Source organism: Dermochelys coriacea, chromosome 2 (genome assembly GCF_009764565.3).
Source record: "Dermochelys coriacea isolate rDerCor1 chromosome 2, rDerCor1.pri.v4, whole genome shotgun sequence".
Classification (NCBI taxonomy): Eukaryota; Metazoa; Chordata; order Testudines; family Dermochelyidae; genus Dermochelys; species Dermochelys coriacea.
In genome coordinates this window covers 25,302,855-25,327,770 of record NC_050069.1, presented here as the reverse complement: position 1 = coordinate 25,327,770, position 24,916 = coordinate 25,302,855, and the positions used below count along the sequence as shown (strand labels likewise).

General features: G+C 45.2%; 1 protein-coding gene across 4 annotated transcripts in view; it reads left to right on the top strand.

Moving 5' to 3' along the window:
* Window positions 1–21,355: 21,355 nt before the first annotated feature.
* Window positions 21,356–24,916, top strand: part of COL14A1 (collagen type XIV alpha 1 chain) — a 181,332-nt gene continuing 177,771 nt past the window's right edge. For all 4 annotated transcript variants that reach the window (XM_043507395.1, XM_043507394.1, XM_038393129.2 and 1 more), the window contains exon 1: window positions 21,356–21,541. The gene's annotated coding sequence lies outside the window, so the exon portion shown is untranslated. The remainder of the gene's footprint in view (window positions 21,542–24,916) is intronic.

The window sequence follows — 24,916 nt, the reverse complement described above, 5'->3', positions numbered from 1 at the left end:
TGGGAGTGATTAGAACAGGTAGAATTAGAATTAGGTTGTGCCTGGGGAAGAGCAGGCATAGCACAGCAAACTCTGGAGCAAAGGTTCAGGGAAGCAGCCCTTGGGAGCTGCTGCTCCAGGAAGGGAGCAGGGCTGATGAGAACCGGGAAGCTGCCAGGAACAGGAGTGCCAAAAACCCTGGGAGGGGTGGCCCAGAAACCTAAGAAAAAGGAATGAGTTCAAAGACTCTTCTCTAGGTATTTTTACCTGCCTATTTTAAGAGAATAAATCTTCTTAAAGGAGACTGGGAACGGCAGAGACTATTGGAAGCTGGGGAGAAGTCCTGCCCCTTGTCACAGGTGCTGGCTTCCTCCTTTCGCTGGAGTGCTCAACCCCTGCTTGGCCCTAGGTCCCACTCATCTCTCCTGCAAGGCCTCACCTCTTCCCACCCAGTTCCACCCCCTTCCCCAAGTGCTCCCTGTCCCTACTCCTCCCCCTCCCGCCAACGCTGCCTCCACACTAAAGAACAGCTGATCGTGGCAGGCGGGAGGCCATGGGGGGGAGGAGTTGATTGGCAGAAGGCACTGGGATGGAGGGAGCTGGCTGCCAGTGGGTGCTAAGCACCCACTAATTTTTTCCGTGGGTGCTCCAGCCCTGGAGCACCCACAGAGTTGGCGCCTATGTCCCTTGTGATATATGGTGGAAAATGTGGGCACCTTGATTGGTCCTGATAGAAGAGTGAGGAGAATCTTTGGTACTTCATGAAGAGGAAAACTGAACTGACCCTATCTAGTTTGGGGGCTCAGGAGAAGATGCAGGAGGTGATCTGCCTGTTAGTGACAGGGCAGCAGCAGCAGATGGCTGAAATATGGGCAGCAACAAGAGTAACAGCAGCAGACTCAGGCCCTGCTCATGCAATTATGAAGGAGCATCAGAAGGCTCAGTTTGCAGCACAACAGAAGTGGCAAGAGGGCCTCTTCCAACAACAGAAGTGGCTACAGAAATGATAGGGCCAAGGAGCACTAGCCAATGCAGTTGGTGATGGGACCCTGGGCTGGCTGGCACTGGGCCTACTGAATCTCAGACTGGAAGCTGGCCCTGGGGTCTTCCTCTGAATATTTCAGGGGGTGGCAAAGACAGTGGACTGAGAGGATTCCTCATAGGCAGCCCATATAGCACCGTTCATGGCAGGTGAGGTGCAGATGGCTTACTGAAGAGGTAGTCAATTCTTTTTGGTCAAGGTCCAAATTTCTTGGTCAAGATATAGTCCAGGTCCAAACTCCAGAGGGAAAAAAATGATAATAAGTAAATAAAAAGATTTCTTGGTCCATTCAAAAGTGTCTGGATTTGGCCTGCAGTCTGCCCATTGACTACCTCTGGCTTACTGGGAGGTAAGTGATGACCAGGTGAACTCTTATCTGGTAGTGATGGAAGCTGTTTTGGACTAATTAGGGCTGACTCTTGAGGTACATAGACACTGGATTCAGGTAGAACTATTTGCATGAGGGGCATGACTTTATGTAGTGGCTTAGAAATTATGAGATCTCATGATGCGGTGCCTCTTCCCAGAGAACAGCTCAATAGAGAACCTCCTGGGTCAGATTGTCTTGGAGCAGATCCTGAAGGTTCTGCTGGTGGGAGCACAGTCCTGGATAAGGTGATTTCAGCTGACTCCAACTAGGAAAGTGGTGGAACAAGTTAAAGCCTTCTGTCATGGATGTAGCCAGGGAGGTATGGTAAACTGAGTGGGGCTTAACACAAGGGAAGCTCTCAAGGAGGAAAGACCTTGAGCAACCAAAATTTGTGGGGTGTGGGGACACACAACCTAGAAGGGTCCTGGTTAGCTTTGCAGTCTAGCTGAAACAGTCTTGGGGGTGCACTGGGGGCCCTGTGGCATGCGTCAAGGTGTGGCCAGCCTGGGCACATTAAACAGAATGCCCAATGGTGGAATATGATTACCTACTTTGTTACTACAGTGGGATTAGGCAGTGAGGTCCACTGCAGTGGGGAGGCCTAACCACGGGTTGTACCAATTAGATTGGGAGGAACAGTGGGTAAGGGACTTGTAGACTCAGGTTGTGGGCGCACTCTTGTCTGGGAAGATTGGCTGAGGGTAAATCTAGATCAACATCTCCCAGTACATGTCTCATTAACTCCATGGCAGAAGCTGACCTGTGGGTCAGGGACAACGTGGTCAAGAGACTGTCTTTACTGAAAATTCTGGGGAGAGATTGGGTGGGTTTTTCAGCCCTCCGACAAAAGGATATTGTAGAGACCAAATGGAGTAATAACAAGGTACCATGGGAACCCAGATTGGACTCCTCATTAAGCATGCTAGTGTCGGGATTCAAATGGGGCTGCACCAACAATCAGAGGCCCAGATGAAGGGCCAGGGTGGAAACAGAACTCCAGTATGGGGAAGAAGATCGTGGGTACCTGTTTTATGGCTCCTATTCTGAAGTCTGGGGCACTTACAGACCAATTGGAAGTAACTGAATGCAAGTTACAGAATCTCAAGCACAAGAGAGAACAACTCATGATAGATCTTCAGGTCACCAAGAAAGAAAGAGAATACTTGCTCTTCATGGTCCATGACTTTAAGACTGAGGTAGAAACTTTGTATGTCTTATGTATGCAGGTACTGTGAAGACCAGGAGGGGGGAAGATACAACTGTATGTTGCTTGTGCTAGGTAAAGCTGTGGAGGTGACCCTGACCTCACTGCAAGACTCTGAGTGAACGGACTAGGGGGTGTGCTTGAGGGACTGTGTTTGGGTCCCCAGGATTGGGAGAAAACTCTGGAACCTAGCAGGCTTTGTGAAATACTTCAGGGGGTGTTTGTGATATGTTAAAATAGCAGTTCCCAAACTGTGGGCTGTGGCCCAAAGGTGGGCTCTGACATGGTCCTGGGTGGTCCACTGGCAAGGGTGGAGATGGGGGGGTATGTAGGGGCATTGCACCCTCCCCCAAACTGCATCTTTCCACTCCCCTCCCAACCCTGGCCCTTCAGCCCAGCTCCAGGCCACACAGCCCTGCCCATTTGGAGGATGGGGGTGGGGAGGAAGAGTCTGGAAGAGAGGGATCTTTTTGAGGGGGAAGCTGGGGTCAGGGGAGCAGCAGAGGCACAGCTGGAAGGTTTCCTCCTCCCTTCCTCAGCATCTGGCTTGTGGGCGAGAGGGGGTTACTATTTTGCAGTTAGGAGTATCGCCCTCCCCCTCGCCCCCATGCACAGAGCTATTCCCTCTTTCTCAGTTGCCAGCGGTGGGGTGAGCTGTTTTGCAGTTGGATGTTGGGAGACTCCCCTGCCTAAGGCACTACCTGTCCCTTTCCCTACTCCCATCTCTGCTTTCTGTGCTAGAAGCCAACCTCCCCCCTCATCCCCCGCCCCATTGCAGGCTGCACACAGTGCCCTCCCCAGTCATCCATCCTTCGTCAGGTGGAGCATGAAGCTGCCAGAAGGAGCATCCTCAGCCTGTCACTGGCAACTGGGCTCACTCGGCCATCTTGCCAATTGGGGCTCCCCTGCCAAGCTCAGGGTTCCGCTGCTCCATATCCGCAAACTTGGGGTTCCTCCACTTCACATACATCAAATCTCCCCAACATGGATGTCCCACCCCTTCCAAAACACTCTTAACTCTTCATACACCACAGTCCACCCCACCCCCCAACCTCCCATGATCCATCTGTCATCAGTGTCCTCCATTTTGGACCAATCTAGTCTCGGTGTTGGCCTCCTCACCCCTCTGCCTCAGGGGTAAGCTGGGGTTCTCTGGGTCTGAACTCCTGCTCTGACTGGGGTAGCAGGTTCTGTCTGCTTTCTCTGCCCCCGTCTCTTCCCAACGGGAGGGGGCGCTCTCCCACCTGCTGCAGGAGAACCAGGCCCAGCTGGGACCGTGGCAGTCCCAGGGCCAAGCGGAATGTGCTGCGCCTGCCACTGGTGACGGGAACACTAAAGAACCTCAGTCACCATCCTCCACCAGTGCCCCTGGAGGGCAGAGGCTGGGGGACATTGCTTATAGTAAGGTCGGGACATGGAGCTTTGGCTCCATGTTGGGGGTGCGATCAGAGTGTTTGCCCTGACTGTCAGGGAAAGGATACTGGGCATCAATGGGGTGCATTGCCTTTGGAGAGAAGGGTTGGCACCTCCCCCAGGCCATAGTACTGAAGGTCCAGGGTATACCATCAGGGGGCCAGTAGTCACAGGATGTGTAGTTTATATGAATGTAATTAATAATTTTCCTCAAGAAGTATTAACAGTGGGTCGCAGTGCCTATTGCAGCCTCAGGGGAAAAAAATTTGGGAGCCCCTGTATTAAAAGACTAAGGGGAACGTATTGGCTGGTCTGGGGAAATTTTCAGGTCCAGGAGTGTTATCAAAAATATCTTTGTTTTTTTCCCCTCTGTTCTTTTTACAAGTTTTTTTCCTCCAGAAAAAGTAGCGGGGAGGGGAAAGGTGTGTCACACTGTAGCTGAGGCCAGTCCCCATGTCCCAGAACAGGTGAACCTGATCCAGCCAATTAAAACAGGGCTGGGCCACCTCTAGGCCTATAAAGGGCTGCCAGAGGGCAAGAAGTGGGAGTAACTGGGACATATGCCTGGGGAAGAGAAGCTATGGTGGAGTGGAGCTAACTGTTGGGGTGGGTAAATGGAGCAAGAGAACATGGGTTCAGTGAAGCAGCCCTGGGACTGCTGCTCCAGAAAGGGAGTAGAACTGATTAGAACTGGGAAGCTGCCAGGACCCGCGGTGCCAGATACCCCTGGAAGGGGCATCCCTGAAGCCTGAGAGAAAAGGCTTCTGAAGCCTGAGTTCAAAAGACTATTTTCTCTCTACTTGCCTGGCTTTAAGAGAATTGGTGTGTCTGGAAGCTAGAGAGAAGCCCTATACTGTGGAGTTGGAGGATAGGATTAGAATCCAAAAGGACCTTGATGAATTCGTCTGAAATCAACATAATAGAAAACTGCACAGTACTACACTTAAGATGGGCAGGGGGAGGGGAGGAAATCATATGCCCAACTACAAAATGGGGAATAACTGCCTAAGTAGTAGTAGGTTTTAGAGTGGTAGCCGTATTAGTCTGTATCAGAAAAACAACGAGGAGTCCTTGTGGCACCTTAGAGACTAACAAATTTATTTGGGCATAGGCTTTTGTGGGCACAGAGCTGAGGTGGCTTAGGCTGAAGCTGCAGAGAGCAGTAGCCCTAGCTGAGGCACTCTGATGAGCGTCTCTCTACCCAGTACCAAAGCTGTAATCCCTTCAGCTGGGAGAGGTGGTAGAGTCCTTGGAGCAGCCCAAGCAACGCTCCACTTGCAGGTTGGAGACAGGCCTGTGTGAATTTTTGAATGCTGACAGCCCAGGACAATGAACTGCATGAGGATCAGAAGAGGAGGGAAGTGGCTAATGCTAGAATGCACTGTCTTGTAAGCCACTCACAGCCAGGAGGGGAAGACTGAGGTTAAGACTTGCCAAGACTCCCTTAGGAGTGGGAGTCTTACCTAATAGATATTGTTGCTTGGTTAATTGCTAGCTTTCCCATGCTTGTTCTGCTGCCCCTGCTGTAAAGAATTCTTTGTTTTAAACCTCTGGACTCATTGCTTGTGAGCAAGGAAGTACTGCCTCTCAAGGGCACCTAGGGTAGATCATTTTTCTAGGCTTCTGGATGGATGGGGGCTTGAACTGATGGTGGTCAAGTTTCTAGAAGAATCCCTAGATAAGCAAACCTAGCTGTCTTTGCTGCTGCCTCACAGAAAGGTTGTAGGGGCTACAAAGGGAAAGGAGAAAAGAGTGCCTCAATTCCTTAAGCACCTGCACAGGGGCTAGGTATTCTATCTCTTGGTATTACCTTTAAACAACAACAAAAACCCTGCTATTTTAAGATTTTTAACTAGAGTTGGCCCTATGCCATGTATTTCAGAGCTGAGCTTCCCCTCAGATATCCTTTGTATTTGCAGTTGTTTTTGGTTCTGCCTGTTAGATATGGGTTAGGATAGAAGTTCAAAACTGGAGCCAGAGGTCTCCAGGGCTCAGGGTGCTTGTTCCAAGCCAAAAATCCTAGAGCCAATCTCAATAGAAGCCTCTTGCCTCTTCTCTTAACAGAAACTTTGCTGTGAATTGGCTTTGATGAGCAGAGCTGGTCTTCACGGCCACTGGCCATGGCAGCATTCCTTGTAGTCATTCCTTGACACCCGCAATGCACAGCAAAGCACCAGGCGTATTTTTGAAATCAAAGCTTTTAAAAATCAAGGCCCTGTAGCAAATTCCATCAGTGACAGTGCTGAACTTTGACACTGAGATTCTGGAGAGATGGAAGTCTGTTGTGACCATAAAAGTGAATGTGGTGTGATGCTGCCCCCTGTTGTTACAACCTTGTGGTGGATTTTTTCCCCCCCAAATTCTTAAACTGAATATGCTGTAAATCCCCCCACCCTTTTTCAAAACTGTTAAGAAAAATGTGGTCTGATTAGTTGTCAAAACATTTGAAGAAATATCGAGATACATGGGTGTATTTTGCACAGAAAGGAAACTTTTTAATAAAGTAATTATATTGCATATAAAAATGCAAAAAGTCAATGTTCATACGCTCATGCAGAAACAGCCGTGACATTCATAAATGCCACAACAACTCTAACTGGTTTCCAGACAAGCAAACCTAAAGTCTGGGTAAGTGAGGATATGTGGAACTGTGTAAAAGAAAGGGAACAAGCCACAGTGCAAACATAACTCCTCAAACACCCCCAGAAAAAGTGGCAGGAAAAATCTGTATCAAGCAAAAGACAGAGTAGTAAACAGCAGTGGGGGAAGACAAGATGTACATGGGTAACATTGCCAAAGAAGCTGGAACATCTGCTGAAAGAGCAGATAGGACCTTGCTGAGTTGCTCAAGTGGTTTACTAACTGATAAGTTCCAGAGAGTTTGCCAAAGATAAATGGGGAAAAACTTAAACAAACAACAGAAAAAGAACAAAGCACAATGGGCAGAGGACTTTCAAGAGATGCTGAACAGACCTCAGTAACATCACCACATCTTCAATAAAATATGGGAGCAGGAAAAGTCTCTGGAACAATGGGAACATGGCATTATAATCAAAGTAGGTCACTTTTATTTGGTAACTGGCAAACTGGTATATTTTTAGTGGGGGTAGGGGGCAAAGTTTACTGCAGTATCCTCTTAAACATTTATATAGGAAGTGGTTGAGGTGATGCCACAGGAAAAGCAGGCTGGCTTTTAAACCCACAAGATCTTGTCAACCAGATTTTCATCTTAAGAATAATCAGCAGAGACAGCTCTTATCAGCATGAACCATGCATCCGCATTCTCTCACCTGTACTGTTTAGCATGTCTATAAGCAGGGTCTGAATGAACTCTCCCCTGACAGCTAGTTGGGGAGGGGGAGAGACTTCAGGAGCAAACTGTATTTACATGAACGCACCTACTCTGCATAGGTATCAAGCAGACAGGAGCTGTGTAGCTTCAAGTGATCAGCTTTGGCTGGTGTTGGGTTACAAATCACTTTAGCACTGAATACAGGGATAGTGAAATGTTATCCATGAACAAATCCGCACAGACACACCCCTAGAACCCCGAGCAGGGGCATTCTATCTGCTACCCAAGATCCATAAACCTGGAAATCCTGGACGCCCCATCATCTCAGGCATTGGCACCCTGACAGCAGGATTGTCTGGCTATGTAGACTCCCTCCTCAGGCCCTATGTTACCAGCACTCCCAGCTATCTTCAAGACACCACTGACTTCCTGAGGAAACTACAGTTCATTGGTGATCTTCCTAAAAACACCATCCTAGCCACTATGGATGTAGAAGCCTCTACACCAACATTCCACACAAAGATGGGCTACAAGCCGTCAGGAACAGTATCCCCGATAATGTCACGGCTAACCTGGTGGCTGAACTTTGTGACTTTGTCCTCACCCATAACTATTTCACATTTGGGGACAATGTATACCTTCAAGTCAGCGGCACTGCGATGGGTACCCGCATGGCCCCACAGTATGCCAACATTTTTATGGCTGAGTTAGACAACGCTTCCTCAGCTCTCATCTCCTAATGCCCCTACTCTACTTGCGCTACATTGATGACATCTTCATCATCTGGACCCATGGAAAAGAAGCCCTTGAGGAATTCCACCATGATTTCAACAATTTCCATCCTACCATCAACCTCAGCCTGGACCAGTCCACACAAGAGATCCACTTCCTGGACACTACGGTGCTAATAAGCGATGGTCACATAAACACCACCCTATATCGGAAACCTACTGACCGCTATTCCTACCTACATGCCTCTAGCTTTCATCCAGATCATACCACACGATCCATTGTCTACAGCCAAGCTCTACGATATAACCGCATTTGCTCCAACCCCTCAGACAGAGACAAACACCTACAAGATCTCTATCATGCATTCCTACAACTACACTACTCACCTGCTGAAGTGAAGAAACAGATTGACAGAGCCAGAAGAGTACCCAGAAGTCCCCTACTACAGGACAGGCCCAACAAAGAAAATAACAGAACGCCACTAGCCATCACCTTCAGCCCACAACTAAAACCTCTCCAACGCATCATCAAGGATCTACAACCTATCCTGAAGGACGACCCATCACTCTCACAGATCTTGGGAGACAGGCCAGTCCTTGCTTACAGACAGCCCGACAGTCTGAAGCAAATACTCACCAGCAACCACACACCACACAACAGAACCACCAACCCAGGAACCTATCCTTGCAACAAAGCCCGTTGCCAACTCTGTCCACATATCTATTCAGGGGACACCATCATAGGGCCTAATCACATCAGCCACACTATCAGAGGCTCGTTCACCTGTGCATCTACCAATGTGATATATGCCATCATGTCCCAGCAATGCCCCTCTGCCATGTACATTGGTCAAACTGGAGAGTCTCTACGTAAAAGAATGAATGGACACAAATCAGACGTCAAGAATTATAACATTCAAAAACCAGTTGGAGAACACTTCAATCTCTCTGGTCACTCGATTACAGACCTAAGAGTGGCTATCCTTCAACAAAAAAGCTTCAAAAACAGACTCCAAGGAGAGACTGCGGAATTGGAATTAATTTGCAAACTGGATACAATTAACTTAGGCTTGAATAGAGACTGGGAATGGATGAGTCATTACACAAAGTAAAACTATTTCCCCATGTTATTTCTCCCCCCCCACCCCACCCCCCACTGTTCCTCTGATATTCTTGTTAACTGCTGGAAATAGCCTACCTTGCTTGTCACCATGAAAGGTTTTCCTCCTATCCCCCCCCTGCTGCTGGTGATGGCTTATCTTAAGTGATCACTCTCCTTACAGTGTGTATGATAAAACCCATTGTTTCATGTTCTCTGTGTGTGTATATCAATCTCCCCTCTGTTTTTTCCACGAAATGCATCCGATGAAGTGAGCTGTAGCTCACGAAAGCTTATGCTCTAATAAATTTGTTAGTCTCTAAGGTGCCGCAAGTACTCCTTTTCTTTTTTGCAAATACAGACTAACACGGGTGCTACTCTGTAGCCATCTACACTTGCTCATAATGAAGTCAATGGCAATGTAACCCTTCTGCCAGATGGAGCTGGCAGCATCAGGGCCGGGTTCAATATCTAGGGGTTCCCCATGTTATTTCTCCCCCCACCCGACCCCCTACTGTTCCTCAGACGTTCTTGTTAACTGCTGGAAATGACCCACCTTGATTATCACCATGAAAGGTTTTCCTCCTTTCCCCCTCTCCTTCCTGCTGGTAATAGCTCATCTTAAGTGATCGCTCTCTTTACAGTGTGTATGATAAAACCGATTGTTTCACGTTCTCCGTGTGTGTATATAAATCTCCCCACTGTATTTTCCACCGAATGCATCCAATGAAGTGAGCTGTAGCTCACGAAAGCTTATGCTCAAATAAATTTGTTAGTCTCTTAGGTGCCACAAGTACTCCTTTTCTTTTTTGTAGATGATTATGACACAGGCAGTGCCTGACTCAACAACAGTACACTCAAAGATCTAGAGCTATGCTGTCAGCAAAATCTAAGTGACAGCTCAACCAAAGTGCAATAAAGACTGAAATACTGTCCAGTATTGTAAACAAAGATGGAGCTAAGAATTTTATGAAAAAACTAGCTTGTTCTCAATTTTTAAAAATACACAATAAATAAATTCCAAGATGAACATCATTGCCAGTTAACACTGATTATGTTTTTAATCTGCCTCTCTGAGAGGTAGTGCAACCCTGAATGCCCCGGGAAGCATCACAGGGGGCTGCTGTAGGTGGCAGGAAATACAGAGGTTATTGTTTATACAGTATCTAGATAATCTAGATACTGAAGGATTTACAAGTGAGACAGTTGAGAACAAGAAAAGTAAAGCTTAGGGTTTGTTTGCTGTTTGATCAATTTTCCTTATCTAAAATAAACAAAGGAAACCACCCCCATGAATAGACTAGAACCATACTCCAAACTGAACAAGGAGCAGTGTGTAGCTTGAGAATTAGACCCTGAAGGGAAAACCGTTGAGGAACTGAGATTTTTTTTTTCACTCATGGTGCAAGAGAAATTCAGAACGATCACAAAGGTTGATAAATGAAACCACAGGGAATATGTGCATAAAATGGTTATCTTGAGAAAATGGATAAAGAGCAAAGGGCCAGAAATTCATGACAAGTCAGCCCAGTTGATTACTATGGAGCAGTTCTTTGAGGTCTGCTCTGAGGAAGTGAAACCTGCTGTGTGAGAGAACTCTAGCATCAGTGGAAGCAGCTGCCTTGTGTGTACATATAAGCAAAACTTCAGACAATGCAAAGTCCTAAAGGGGGAGGGCAGAAACCTGGCCTAAAAGAGGATTCATGGTTAGTTCCCTCCTCTTCCCCATCGCCTTTCTCCCCAGGAACAAAGTACCTATGCCCCCAGGTCTCCTCTTAGTAACCAGCCCCCAGCCCAAGAGGAAGGCCCAAGAAAGTGTTATGTAACCCTTCTGCCAAGTGGAGTTGGCAGCAGTGAGAACTGGGTTCACTATCTAGGGTTCCTTCCTCTTAACAACACAAAATAGAACAGGCTCAAGTTCCCATACAGTAATCTGGCCCCTCTAAGAGGCAATACTTCTCCACTCAAGCACTGAGTCTTCATATAACAAACTTGTATTGAAAGGAAACCCAGCATTATTTGGGAGAAAATACCACAACCATGGTTCAAAAGCATGTGACCGTAAGTAAACACCTACCCCACAGTGCATTGGCCAGTGTCCTTTGCCTCAGTTGCCCACCTTGCAGTGTGAAAGTCCAAGAGGCAAACATCCCTTTAACAAACCACTCCCCTTTCCTTCTGCTGCACCCCGCTCTGTTGGCTGTTCTCAATCAGCAAAGACCCAGAGTTCAGAGGTGCATTCACATGTGTCCACCGTTCACGCCTGAAAAGTGTGGAGGGGGCAAGTGTTGAGTAATGGGGCTGCTTTTGCTGCCTCCCCTGCAACTAACTCTCTGCTGCTGCTGCTAGTTGCTTGATGCCACCTCTTCAGTGCCATGATCTGAGGTTATCCCATGTAGCCCAGCTCTTAGTGACTTTCCTGGGTAATAGGGAACCTCTGTGCCTCTCTTTCACTGCAACACTATCCCCACACCAGAACTAAGGCTAGGCCCCTAGACCTGCTCATCAATGATTTCCACTCTGGTAATCCCTGAATGGAAACAAGGACTCTCAACTGTGTCCAATCAGCTCTGTCTTTAAACACTGGAGATGGGACAGTCACATGGTGTCTAGGATATGTTAGGCAGCGTCCACACCAGCTGCAGGAACACCTGACCCCACCCCCCCTCATCTCCAGTGAGAGCTGGCATCCTTACCACTGCTTGGCAAGTTGGGCTCAGTTGAGGGTGACCCCCTCTATCAGGGCAGGCTAAGTACAGTTCTTCTGCTCTTTATTCATACAACAAGGATAACAACTTGTCGTTAACCTTGCCTTCCATGCTAAAGTGAGTTAGAACCCAACACCAGCCAAAATTGGTCACTTTGGCAAAGCAGGTCTGTGTAAAGCACTGTGGTATAAAATCTGGCCCTGCAGAGCTGCCAGATAGCTAGCCTCTTGATGCTTCCCCCCAACAGCAGCTGTAACCAGCTGGCACGCTACTGCCCGTGACCAGTTGTGGGCTACAGACCGTGGCAAGTCCTGCCTCAAGGAGTCTAACAGGCAGCAGCCTCAGGGCTCCTGACTGGTTCCCCACCCTATATAAATCAGGAAGGGTCCAGGAAACAATATGGATTCCTGTAACTGTCATGACCATTTCTAGTCCTAGCTTTGACTTCAACTTGCTTTGGACTTAGCCTCCTGACCTGGAGCCTAGAACTGGACTTGGGGCAACCAAGCTTGAAAAGTCCATTCCCAATGTGCTGGCTAGACTGGATGTAAACTGCCATGTGGGTGTTACCCCAGGAACAAACACAATAGTGATACAGTATATAGCCAATATTCATAACTTCAAATAGAAAAAAGGATACATGCATATAAACAGGATAATCATACTTCCATTAGACAGCAAAGCGCATAAAATAATCCTCCTTCATTACTGATTTGTGGGGTTTTTGAGTTCAAAGTGTTACCTTTTAGATTAATAAATGCAGAAGCCACATTTAAGAGGCTCATTAATCAAGTGTTAGCTGTGTTGGAGGACTTTGCATGGGCCTACATTGATGATGATGCAATTTTCAGCAATTGCTGGTCAGATCATAAAAACCACTTGGGAATTGTGTTGAAGAGACTCAAAGATGTGGGGCTCACAGTAAAAGCATCCAAGTGTAAAATAGGGTGGTCACAGTCCATTTTCTAGGTCATTGGATAGGCAGGGGCCAGATTTCCCCAGATCCCTTAAAGGTGGAATTCTTTTATAGGCTTGGCTAACTATTACACCAGATGTGTGCTTTCAGCAGCATTGTGGTTGTTTGCACAGACTTGTGCAAAAGACAAAACTGAATAAAGGTAGTGTGGATGGCAGCTTGTCAGACAGGCTTTGATGAGGTAAAGAAAATTCTGTTGGGAAAGCCTGTTGTGGCCAGTCCAGCTTTTGACAAAATGTTTGAACTGGGTACTTATGCATTGGACACAGGTCTAGGAGGGGTACTAATGCAAACAGGGGAAGAAATCAAGACTCCTCGCAATGCTTTCTTAAGTAAAAAAAAAAAAAAAACTGACCAGAACTACTGTCACAGGAAAAGAATGTTATGGGATTGTATGGGCAGTCCAGTAGTTAAGGCCAGCCTTATTTAACAGGAAATACAGAGTCTTCATCAACCATTCTTCATTGGTATGGCTACAGTGGACAAAAGGTACCACCTTCAAACTGTTATGCTGGAGTATCGCCCTCTGAAAATACGATATAGAAATTGTACATATTAAAGGTAGAGGAAATGTAGTGGGCGATGCACAGTTCAGGCAAGAGGTTCTGAACTGACACCTACAGATCAGACAGTGTCTGACCCTACTGCATCAAGGTAAAAGAGGAGGTGTGACCCAAGAACCTCTTGATGTCAACTGGAATAGGGTGTAGGGGTACAGGGATTCCCTTGGTTCACCAAAAGGTGTCATGTAAAGACTCTACTGAAAGCATGTGTCACAGTGGTCATTACAATCATTGTGAGATGTATGTACAGAAAATATGTGACGCATTATATACTAAAAACTATATTCTCTAGTTCTGAGAGTTAAGGCAGGTCACAAAAAGGTGATGCACATACTCCTGTCAGGTTTGGGGGAAGATGGATGACCACTTACAGTCTGAGCGAAATGCTAATCCAATAGATTGCAAGGTCTGCAGGAAAAAACAAAACAGCAGGGGTTATCCTGTTTAGGAGTAAGACAATGAGCTTTTGGAATTGTATCTGGAGTACAGATGAACCCCCTATTATCCTTCAGTAAGGATGACAAGCAACCGGCAGACTTGATGCTAATGCATCCGATGAAGTGAGCTGTAGCTCACGAAAGCTTATGCTCTAATAAATTTGTTAGTCTCTAAGGTGCCACAAGTACTCCTTTTCTTTTTGCGAATACAGACTAACACGGCTGCTACTATGAAACCTATGAAAAGAGGGAATCTCAGCCAAACTGGTCGAAAACACTGGGAAAAGGACTTTGGGATAAGCTCTCTTAGAGGAGATAGCGGAACGCTTTGTGAGTTAGTTAAGTTTAGGCTCTAGAAAATGTTTTATGTTTTCGTTTTATACGTAACCATTTGTTCCCAATATTCTTGCTTTCTATTACTTCCCTTTCTCTTCTTTGATGATAAATTTATCCTTGTTTTCACTATATCTACCTAAGTGCTGTGTGTGTTAAGTAGGCTGGTGATCCTGAGTTGCGTCTTGGATTAGTACCCACCTCTGTACTTTGGGAATAGTGAATCTGGGTGTTCTGTGAGCATTCAGTGGAACAGGGGCTGTTCATGTGTGCCTATCGCTAACCTGTAGAGAGAGAGGCCTGGAAGGTAGTGCTTGTGTTGCCAGAGGCTGGTGGATTCAGGGAGCTGATTCACAAGAGGCACAGCCAACGCTTCCTCACACTTGGGCTGGTGGTGAGGTGCTTCGCAACTCTGGATACCCCCCAAAAACATCACATCCAGCAACTTGCAACTTAAGCATTACTTTAGACAGGAAAGGAATACAAAGAAATGAGTCCATTTACATACCTTGGCAGTAACATACAAGCCAATGAGGCTATTCAGAAGGAAATAATGCCATAAATTGGCAAGGAAGCAGTTGCATTCACCAACTTAAACAAGATTGCTCATCAAAAATCTACAACTTTCATCTCAAATGTTATTTCCATCGTACCATATGGATATGAAAGTTGGAAATCCACCCAAGATACAGACAGATGCCTCAATGCTTTAAAAAGAAAATGCCTTAGAAAAATACTAGGTATTTAATGAAAGGATTTAATAATGGCAAGACTCATCAGAGTTCCACAGCTCCTTATCTCTAAAATTATCCAGAAAAGAAAATGGAAAATATGTGCGATTGTTGTGTGTGTTGATTTGTATCTGTGGGGATTGTGCTGGGGGATTTTGTGTAGATTTGTGCAGGTGGTGGAGAGAGGTGTGTGCTGCAGTGAGAGGTTGTATGTGTTTGGGGTTGTGTGTGCTGATTGTATTGCTGTTTGGGTGGTTGTATTGATTCATTTGAGCATGTAGGTTTCATTGGGGAGTTTGTGTTGAGTTGTACAGGTGATGAATCAACCTTTGAAGAACTCTGGCAGTTGGGTCAAGTAATCCATCATCTGTGCAGTTTCCTTCATATGACTGACTCATCACAACCAAAGATCAATTGTTGTATGCAAATTAGCTGTAGAGTAAGGGTGGAGATTGGTTCCGTTGATACACGTCTGTATCAACAGAACCAATTATTTATTATATGTAGAAGTGCAATAACAGTGGTTAAAGTAGATTGAAACAGATGGGGGAGCACTAACCACAGCATTCACTATGAGAACTCTGCTTACCCATGTCAGGAACAAGAGAAGCTCTCTGTCGGCCATTAGCCTCCGATGTAATAGATGATACCATAAGATAGGCATTAGCTGGAAAGGAGTGTGTGCCTTGTTCCAGATGTGTCCCATGGGCAGCACTAGAATAACTTCTTCTGACTTATGTCATAACTCACTGTATATAGAGAATGTATTGGCATCGCTCCCAGCTCCCACAAGCTTTCATTTTTAAAGGAAAAAAGTTATGGGCCTGATCTACTGAATATACGGCCTGATCTAAAGCTTACTTAAACCAGGGGAAAGACACCCATTGACTTCAGTGGGCTTAAGATCAGGTCTATAATAGTTACTAACCATGAGTAGTCCCTCTGAAGTCAGTAGAATTGTTAGAGGTAGTAAATAACATAACATGTAATTGTTAGTGCTTTTGGGATCAGGCCTTCAGTCTTTGTAAAATAATAATGTGTTTTTTACAGGCCACCTCACAGAATTTGACGGATTTCTCCTAAAGTGATCACCACCTCTAATCACAGATCCCAGAGACAGGAAGCTACTTCCCTATGGTGTAACAGCCTTTCTGCTTGGCCTTCCTCTATTCTCTAGCACCAGAGTTCCCTTAAATGCTGTAATGCAATTCACTTTTTTGCCTGAGGCTGTCCAATAAACCCTGTGCATATGTGGAGCAGAATCAAGTGTTGCTAGAAACAGCATTTACTCCATTGGTCTGTGTTGCCTGCTAACCCATGCACCATTTAATAGGGATATGAAACATTCCTGGACTTCAGGGGATGAAGAGGACAAATTTATCATGGAGGAACTGCTCCCCTCTTTCCATCCTCCTTGGCTCATCTCCACTCAGTTTTGCTCCTATCCCTTGCCTAGACACAGGGATCAAACACCATACATCAACAGTATCACTTGAGTTGCCACATCATCATACTGGCTTTTATTTCTCTGTATCACTTGTCCTTATCGCATCATATGTAATAAACTCCAAATGAATAAATCCAGCAGTCCTGTCACTCACAAAGTACTGATGGTGACAAAGACATCTGAAATTCATTATGTGAAATTTAGTGATTCATCGGAGAAACATCTCAACCAATAATAGGATAGAGTTGGACTAGCCAGTCACTTTCTAGCTAAAACACTCTCGCATGTAAAAAGCCACATCAGCAAAGATGACAGAAGAGAAACAGCTGTTACACAGTGAAAAGCATTAGAAAAATTATTCCTCCAGAAAAATAATTACCCCTGAAAGTAAGTCCTTTGATTATGCTTCCAAGTCCTAAAATAACTGAAAAATGCTTAGCAGCTACAGAGAAGACACTTAAATTGTATTCAAGGCCAATATATCAAATATGGTATATCACAATTATGTTTTTAATAGAATTTTTGCTATTGATTTGAGATGGGTTAAATGAAATCACTTATGTTCTATAAAAATAATTTTGAAAGCATCCTCAAGTCTCTGAGCATACAACTTCATAAATAATGTCATTATCACAAGTGATTAAAGACTGATCTTGGCAAACCCACTTCAGAAGAGTGCTGGTGGGAACTATCATGCTTCTTAATTAGAATTTCAAAATTTAAGGTAGATGTAATGCTCTGTAACTTAATTTCAAACGTTAGCTTTCTCTTTGTGTGTATTCTGTTTTCTTGATACAAAATTAAAATCCCAGGAATGTTAATTGGAGTCATGTAATTAGGCCTAGTTTTGCAAACCTTAGTAAAACTCCCTGGGCAAGATTTTTAAAAGTGACCAGTGATTTTTTTGATGTGTTGACTTTTGGAGGCTCATCTTGAGATACCGTAAAGGGGGCTGTTTTTTTAGCAGGGGGGTGCTCAACACTTTCTAAAAATTAGGCCCTCTAAGGCCTCTAAAGATAGGAGCACAAAAATCACTAGTCACTTTGCTTCTCTCGTTACAGTAAAGGCCCAGTTTATTCTAAATTGTTTGCAATTTTTTTGAAATACAAAATAAACAAGTTCCAGAACGAACATCACTGCCAATTAACATATTAATTTTAATCTGTGGATCAGGGAGACTGAGAAATAAAAAAGCCCACATTTTAAAAAGTGGTGATTCTATAATTATGCAAATCCTCTCCCACGCCCCCGAGTTTATCTAGTAGTTGGCTTCCGTTCTGACTGGCTTCAATTAAATACTGTTTCCATATACCTAATACTTGGCTCAATTTTACAATTAGCTTTTCAGGCACGTTCATTCTTAATCAAAACCTTTCTATGCTTCCATGGTTTTTCCATCCTTTATGATCCTTCTACATGGGCACTTCAGGTGGGATCCATGAAGGGACTTAGGCTTTGCAACATTGAATATCACAATGCCTAACTTTTAGAGGCCTAGAAAATCACAGGAACAACACCGCAATCCATAAAGCCTGAGCCAGGCACCTAGGATCCCTCTACAATGAATGGGGAAAGATAGGGGCTAAGAGTGATCCACAAAAGCCAGCATCCTAGAATGGGAGCCACCTAAAGTATCCAGTGGGAGATGATGATGAGGGGCATGTGCTAAGCCCCCACCCCTCTCCCAGAGATAGGCGCCTAATCCTGCTTAGAGATGCACAATTGGGAACCTGTTACCCGAAGTCAAGCAGGTTAGGTGGCTAAGGAGTTTCTTGTGGGACTCAATGCCTACCTCATTCCACAGAACAGCTAGAGGAGGAAATGGTGGTGGTGCCCACCTTAACTTTTAGCCCAGTGGTAAGAGCACTCAGACCCAGAGATGTGGGACACATCAATTTCCCCCTTCTCTGTCAGAGTGGGAGAAAGGCCCCTGCTCAAAGCCTCCCATCTCTCAGGGAACATGCCATAACTGCCGAGCTATCAGGTATTCTGATTGGGGGGCTTCCTCAATCTGTCCTGTCAAAGCTGTTCCACCGTGGACAAATAATGAAAGTCATTGGACTAGGAGGACTGCACCCTAGTGTCCTGGGTGCATGTCATGCTGTCTGGAGTGAGTCATGACCATGATGCCAACCTCAGGGAAACTGACAAGAAGTAGGGCACAGACTCCCCCCAAACTAGTGGTATGTTCTAAAATTAGATCTCACCAACACAGTCACAGATGTGAACTCCTAACACACTATATCAGTCTTACCCTGGAGTCACAGACAGCCCTCTTGGGCATTCCAGTCTATCTTGCCACCCACACAGGTTGGACATAGTGATAGGTAATTGCTGTACACCAAAGATCATAAAATATTGAGGTTGCTTCCAGTCCTAAGAGACCAGTCACTTGCCCCAGGTTAATTTGTATCTTAGATCTTACATGAAAGACAACACTTGTACCCAGTCCTATAGTAAACTTTCTAAGGTTTTATTAACTAAGAAAAGAAATGAGCATTATTACAAGGTTAACGCAGGCAAACATATGCATGCTAATGAGTTACAGTCTATGGTTTTTAAAAGGTAACAGAGTCGTAGTAATCTGTCAGCTCTGAATATCTCTTAGGGCTAACACAGGTTGACCCTGGGGATCTCTGCTTTGGGTCTGTGAGAAGCCCAAACAGCAAAAAAGATGAGAAATCCCCAGGGTCAACCTGTGTTAGCCCTAAGAGATATTCAGAGCTGACAGATTACTATGACTCTGCAGGAATTTTTACTCTGAAAACTTAGGCACCAAGTGAGTTTAGGTGCCTACAGGGTTCATTGGGAGTTTTATGGATTGCAGTGAAGCCAAAGCCTGGGGTTTAGGTGCTGAAGGATCTTTGTGGATCCCAACCTTTGTTCATCCTGTGGACCCATTTCTAACTCTGGTTTTTAAAAACTCCCATATATTTTGTATGATCCATACTGTCCAAGCAAAATGTGTTCAAATAATAGCTTTGAAATAATGGGCTAGATCATCAGCTGGTGTAAATTAGTATTGCTCTGCTCCTTTGAAATCAATGAAGTTTGGCCAATTTACACAAGCTGAAGATAAAGACCTAGGGTCCAGTCCTACTCTCATTAAAACTCCCATTGACTTCAGTGGAAGCAAGTTTAGATCTCAGTGTAAACAGGTTGTTTGCCTCAATAGTGACAGTCAATTAAGAATTTTGTTCATATGTCAACAGTAGACATGTTTACATGCATTTGCATATAGGGTAGGCACGCAATGGCCCAATACTTGCTTTATTTTCAAAGCGTTTTACAAAACCTGAAATAAAGAGAAATTTTCAGTAAAAGCAGTTTTTAAATAGCATAAATGCTCAACTAGTTCTAGAAACCCAAACAGCCAGCTCTGTTGTGACACTGCTATTTTGTGGTGTTTCACTGACCAAACATAGTGAAGTATAAACAATGAACACTAATTCTGAAAAACAAATAAAAAGAGAAGGAGGGGAATTGGTTTTAATTGCACATAGAGGGGTGTAAATCAGGAAGAGAGATTATTATAAATAAAGCCAATGGAGTTATGCAATAAAAAACCTCTGTGAGGTCAGAAGCAGATCCATCCTTTTTAACATGGTAGTGTCCCTTTAAAATAGATGCTTTGTACACATGAAAGGGATTTTTTAAAAATTATTTCTGCTGTAGATAGGTGGCTTACAATTGAAGTGTAGATTTGTTCACAGGCTATTCCAATGTTTAGTCACTGGTATGATGGGTGACATTTGCTCTCATGGCTACTTAGTACAGGAACCTGGCTGGATGCAGCCACATGGTGGTGCTCTTGCATTTTGCCTTCTACCAGATATTTTTATTGATTTATTTATTTTTTAAAGAGAGCCAGACTCTCTGCTCCTTGAAGTGCTTTCAAATGAGCTCCAACTTCATTATGGACTGCACACAAAGCTGCAATCAAGCATAAAGTGGGTTGATTTCTCTCACCACCTTTACAACGGCTTCAGGGATCTATTACTAGATCTGCCCATCTCCCTCCCCTTCTCCTGTATATTTTCCTCCCTGCTACACAAGTAATTTAGTGGCTGAAGTTATGATATTCTTTGGGATAATGACTGCAACCCAGGGCACTGTCACATTATTGCTTTAGAGGGCTCACATAATGCAGGGGGCTTTTTTCTCAAGTGGCCCAAAGTGTTAGCTATTGCACGTCCCACAATGTAGCAGAATACAAAGAAATGACCATAATGGATAGAAGTCTATATGGGATATAATAAAAAGTCTAAGGGTATAACAAGAATAAAATCCCCACATTTTGGTATTTTCCCTTTGAATATTTTCAACATTTGCTATGCAATATGATTTTGAAAGGGAGTGAATTAAAGAACTCCCTTCTGAAGCAATTATAGCTCAATGAAAATATTCCTGCCCATAAGATGACTTGTGAATGAGTCTGCAGGACCAATCCTGGGGCCATAGACAGACCATGACTAAGGTGTTTCAGGAGTCCTATTTGCCAAGTGGCTTGTCTAGATCTGAATTATTATAACATGTGCCAAGACCATTGGGATTCCAAATAGTACAGGAAACTTATTGTATTATGAATGATATATTAGGGCACCTCGAGTCTTGATTAGGCATCTTTTAAAATTATTATTTAAATCTACAGGTGTAACTTTGGGGGAAGGAAATGTAAATTGAAAAGAAACAAAACACAAAGGAAGAAGCATCATATAATTGACACAAGGAAAACTACAGTACCTGGGAAAAAATAGGGTTGCTTGAGCTCCACCCCGAAAATGTACTTTTAATGCCATTCCCCCAACAGCATCTAATATTTTCTTTAAATTAAAAGGCTAAAATCCCTTCAGTTCAGCTTTCCAGTATACACCTGGAATTGCACCAGTCCAAGGATTCATTCCTTGAAATCCTGAGTTGGGGCTGGCTGGGGAGGGGTTGGTTGGATATCAGTGACTCTTCAGGCCCCCCCCTCCCCTTTTTCCTCTTCCTTCCACCTTCTGCTTTATAATTGGCTGCTTTGTTTCTCTACCCTTTCTTCTTATCAGATCGTGCTGTGAAGGAACGAGCAGCTGGAGGGTGGAAAGAAACTTTTAGAGGCAGAGTAACACCCACATTAAAGAGGGAAAGAAGGAGTGTGTATTAGCAAAGGGTGATTTCTCCCAGGCAAAGCTACACTTCCTCGCCAAACAACTAAACCACTCATGACTACAAAGGTCTGTTTGATTTTATTTTGTCCCGCTTTTTTTTTTACATGGGGGGGGGAGGGAGTTTAAAAGCTGATGACTCTTGTACAATAACTAGGGTAACAGCCCCAGTTGTTAGATCATGAGAATTATCTGCCACCTCCAGAATTCAACCTTTTGTTGGCCATAAGCAAAGGAGAAGCAGGAAAGAGTCAGTGATGGGGGGTGGATGGGATTGATTGATGGCTTGCCAGCCCGCAGAGGAAGCTGTAGGCGAGCGGCGCGGGGAAGCCGTAGGGCAAAGGGGGCTGAAAGGGGAACCTTCTCCAAAACGCGGCATCCTGTATCAGTGCCTCTGGCTCTCCCTGGGCTTCGCTTCCTCGCCGGCCAGGTGCACCAGCTCCCCAGGGCTGAGCGGCACGACGCTGACTTTACTGTCCCTCGTCCCCCCCCCCCCACGCCCGGGTTTTGTTACTCGTTCGCCTGGGCGGGCGCTCGCAGTTCCTCGCTGGGGTTCGCCTGTAATCCAGGGGTGCCTCCTCGGTCTCCGGAGGGCGGTGATGGGAGATCAGAGCCTTTGCCAAGGGGGGGGGTCCCCCCCACCCCGGGCCGCCCATTCCACGGGGATCCGCAGCCTCTCCCGGGGGCGCCTGCTGCGGGACCGCCTAGCCTCCGCAGAGACACCCTCCCCCCCCCCCGCCCTATAGGTTGGCCGTGAACACCTCCCCAGAGGGGTGACACGTGAAGCGAGTCAGCCCGCGGACACCCGGGCGGGCTGGCTGGGCTGGGGGAGGCCGGAAACAGCGACCACCAAAACCATCGGAGCGCCCCGGCAGGAGCCGGCGGTAACGGGCTTGCCCCACTCGCCGCCCCGGGGCGCAGTTGCTTCCCCCGAGCCCTTGACCTCCCCTTTAGTCGGCCCCCCGCAGTAACAAGGCTCCGGTCCAGCTCTCTTGCCTGTGCGCTCGGGGCAACGTCAGCAGAGAGATCCGCGTGGTGTGTGGGTTGATGCTGGGTTACGGTTATTTCCCAATAATAATCCCTGGTCTATGCAGGCTACTGAAATCACCCTTTAGCTTCCCGGGACCTGTTCCTTTCAGATTGGGCCTGATCCCAACTGCCACACGTTTCACAGTCCGGTTTTTAGCCAGGAGCTGGTACCTCTTTATTATCCTCTAGTTATTTGCCGAGTGCTGACAGCATGCCCATTGCTGCCTAAATCACAGAGCGGACTATGTCCCTGGCTTGAGGCGCTTACAGTGTAAGGGCTTGTCTAAACACAGTTCTCCTACAGCCTTAACCTCCGCCTAGGTGGTGAAGCACTGGAATGGGCTCCCTAGGGAGGTGGAGGAATCTCCATCCTTAGAGGTTTTTAAGACCCAGCTTGACAAAGCCTTGGCTGGGATGATTTAATTGGTGTTGGTCCTGCTTTGAGCAGGGGGTTGGACTAAATGACCTCCTGAGGTGTCTTCCAACCCTGATATTCTATGATTCTAGTGTGGACGCTGCTCTGCTGGCATAGAGGTGCTTATATTGGTACAGAATGGAAATTATATCCATATAGGAACCTGTGTACCTGCATCCACACCCGAGGGGGTTGTACTGCTTTAACTAAGAACCTAAGAACGGCCATACTGGGTGAGACCCAAAGGTCCATCCAGCCCAGTATCCTGTCTGCTGACAGTGGCCAATGCCAGGTGCCCCAGAGGGAGTGAACCTAACAGGTAATGATCAAGTGATCTCTCTCCTGCCATCCATCTCCACCCTCTGACAAATAGAGGCTAGGGACACCATTCCTTACTTAGCCTGGCTAATAGCCATTAATGAACTTAACCTCCATGAATTTATCTAGTTCTCTTTTAAACCCTGTTATAGTCCTAGCTTTCACAACCTCCTCAGGCAAGGAGTTCCACAGGTTGACTGTGCACTGTGTAAAGAAGAACATCCTCTTATTTGTTTTAAACCTGCTGCCCATTAATTTAATTTGGTGGCCCCTACTTCTTATATTATGGGAACAAGTAAATAACTTTTCCTTATTCACTTTCTTCACACCACTCATGATTTTATATATCTCTATCATATCCCCCTTTAGTCTCCTCTTTTCCAAGCTGAAAAGTCTTAGCCTCTTTAATCTCTCCTCATATGGGACCTCTTCCAAACCCCTAATCATTTTAGTTGCCCTTCTCTGAAGCTTTTCTAATGTCAGTATATCTTTTTTGAAATGAGGGGACCACATCTGTATGCAGTATTCAAGATGTGGGCATACCATGGATTTATATCAGACCTATAAGATATTCTCTGTCTTATTCTCTATCCCTTTTTAAATGATTCCTAACATTCTGTTTGCTTTTTTGACTGTCACTGCACACTGCATGGACATCTTCAGAGAACTATCCACGATGACTCCAAGATCTCTTTCCTGATTAGTTGTAGCTAAATTAGCCCCCATCAGATCGTATGTATAGTTGGGGTTATTTTTTCCAATGTGCATTACTTTACATTTATCCACATTAAATTTCATTTGCCATTTTGTTGCCTAGTCACTTAGTTTTGTGAGATCTTTTTGAAGTTCTTCATGATTTGCTTTGGTCTTAACTATCTTGAGCAGTTTAGTATTGTCTGCAAACTTTGCCACCTCACTGTTTACCTCTTTCTCCAGATCATTTATGAATAAGTTGAATAGGATTGGTCCTAGGACTGACCCTTGGGGAACACCACTAGTTACCCCTCTCCATTCTGAAAATTTATCATTTATTCCTACCCTTTGTTCCCTGTCTTTTAACCAATTCTCAATCCACAAAAGGATCTTCCCTCTTATCCCATAACAACTTAATTTATGTAAGAGCCTTTGTTGAGGGACCTAGTCAAAGGTTTTCTGGAAATCTGAATACACTATGTCCACTGGATCCCCCTCGTCCACATTTTGTTGACCCCTTCAATGAACTCTAATAGATTAGTAAGACATGATTTCCCTTTATAGTAACCAGGTTGACTTTTGCCCAAAAATTTATGTTCTTCTTTGTATCTGACAATTCTATTCTTTACTATTGTTTCAGCTAATTTGCCCAATACTGACGTTAGGCTGTATCTGTTTCTAAACCAATATAGTTAATGCAGTACAAAAACTGTCATGCTGCCCTAATGGTATGACCTTGCAAAGGCTATCAGGCATAGGTTTCACTACCCACAATCCCTTTTGAAGAAAGTGATTGTAAGATTGGGATATATGAGGAGGACAAATCAAAGCTCTGAAACTTGTCTAGACTAGAAGTTTTGGTCCTACTCTAAATAAAGTTAATCGATTGCCAGTGAAACAACATGGTGGTCCAAAATTAATTAGATAAGTTCATATAGAACAGGTTCACCAATGGCTAGTAGCCAAGATGGTCAGAGATGCAACCCCAT